Source organism: Rhincodon typus, unplaced genomic scaffold, assembly GCF_021869965.1.
Source record: "Rhincodon typus isolate 14 unplaced genomic scaffold, sRhiTyp1.1 hic_rhity00003465, whole genome shotgun sequence".
Lineage (NCBI taxonomy): Eukaryota > Metazoa > Chordata > Chondrichthyes > Orectolobiformes > Rhincodontidae > Rhincodon > Rhincodon typus.
In genome coordinates this window covers 10,677-12,859 of record NW_025969103.1, presented here as the reverse complement: position 1 = coordinate 12,859, position 2,183 = coordinate 10,677, and positions in this window count along the sequence as shown.

Genomic DNA, 2,183 nt, shown 5'->3' with positions numbered 1-2,183 from the left:
CTAAGTGTTGGTGGTGGAGGGAGTGAATGTTTGTGGATGTGGTGCCAATCAAGTGGGCTGCTTTGTTGAGCTTGTTTTGTTGGAGCTGCACCTGTCCAGGCAAGTGGGGAATATTCCATCAAACGCCTGACTTGTGTCTTAATGTGGAGAGATTCAGAAGCTCAGGTTGTCTTTACCCTTCTCAATGATGAAAAGTCTGCCGAGTGACTACCTCTCCTGGAATTTGCCGGTCTGTTCAGTTGTTGAGGCATTTGCACCAAGTCCTTGGAGGTGGAACAGTTGTTGCCCTGTAAATTTGATGTTTCAGTTCCATATGCATTCATTACATTGCTTCCTCTCCATGTCCTGCTCTGACAGGTGCAACAGTATCCCACAACATGAGCAGACGGTTGTTGCATCTTTCCTCGTCCTCTGCCCCACCCAACAGCATTCTGACAGTATTACCCTAATACATAACTCCCCCAATTTGGATAGTTTTCCCAACGCACATTTATCCCTTAACCTCTTCAACCCCCACTCCCCGCCATTCCCACGGGGAGTTGATCACTTGACTAACTGATGCATTCTTTTTAACATTCAGCCAGTGAAGGAAAGAGAAGATCATCATTAACCTAGCACCCCCCACCCCCGACCACAAACACTCTCCCATGCTGGTTCTGAGTGGTGGTGAGGGAGCCATCTTTCACAAAGAACCTTCTTCAACAAGACCATGCCTGTCATCAGGAGAATATATAAATCTTGTGTATTATTTACAGAAGAGGGTATTTTTCTTCTGTATGTCTTGGGGCTGACATGTTCCTGTTAACTTGTGCTTTAGTGACATTGGTTATCTAATGGTTGCCCCTCTCTGCTCTCGTGCTATTAATTAGGATATTTGAAGACTACAATTTTAGTTTGTTTACAACATAAGTAATTTCTCTCAGATTTTCTCTCTCTCTTTCTCCCTCTTGGTGGATCACTGTCTTCCTTCACAGTTGCATTCAATATATTTCCAATTCAGGATGGTGAATGGCTTGCAGGGGAACTTGCAGCTGGTATTTCTAATATGCTATCCTTGCTGTTCCAGACGGAAGTGATCGTGGGTTTGTCTGAGGATCTTTAGTGAATTTCTGCAGTGAATCTTGTAGATAACTGCTGCTACTGACTGTCGGTGGTAGAGGGAGTGGATATTTGTGGATGTAGTGGCAGTCAAGCGTGCTGCTTTGTCCTGGATGGTTGAAAGCTTCTTGCGTTGTTGGGGCTGCAATCATTCAGGCAAGTGGGGACTATTCCATCACACTCCTTACTTGTGCCTTGTACATGGTGGACAGGCTTTGAGGAGTCAGGAGGAGAATGACTCCCTGTGGTACTCCTAGCTTCTGACATGCTCTTGCATTGTGTTTATGTGGTGAGTGCAGTTGAGTTTTCTCGTCAATGATGACACTCAGGACGTTGATAGTGAGAATTCAGTGATGGTAACACTGTCGAATGCCAAGGGGCAGTGGTTAGATTGTCTCTTATTGGTGATGGTTGTATTGTGTGACGCAAATGTTATTTGCACTTGTTGGCCCAAGCCAGTTCTTGTTGCATTTGAACAAGAACTGCTTGAGTATCTGAGGAGCTGCGAATGGTTCTGAACATTGTGCAATCATCAGTGAACATCCCCTCACTGTAAAGGGTTCAGAATTGAGGGTATGCCACATAATTAGACATTCAGTACTGAGGGGGTGCCTCATTGTCAGAGGGCCAACATTGAGGCAGTGCCACATCCTACAGGGGTTAGAATGGAAGGAGTGCCATTTGAATACAGAACACGTGCTGAGGTATTGCAACACTTAGAGAAGGTCGATCTGAGGGAATGCTTTATTGACAGAGGGTCAGTCTTGAGGTATTGAAGCACAGTCAGATGTTCATTACTGAGGGAGCCCCTCATTGCCAGAGGGTTAATACTGAGTCAGTTCCTCAATCTTATGCGGTCAGAATTGAGGGAGTGTGAAATGATTAAAGGGTCAGGACCAACAATACAGGACTGTCAGTGAGTCAGATCTTTAGGAGTTTGAGGGTCAGTACGGAGGCAGTGCCTCATTGCGTAGGTGTTGGAATTGAGGGAGTGCCAACTGATTAGAGAGTGAGTCCAGAGGTATTGTGTCACGGTCCATGGGTTAGAACTGAGGGAGTGCCACATATTAAGAGGGTTGGTGCTG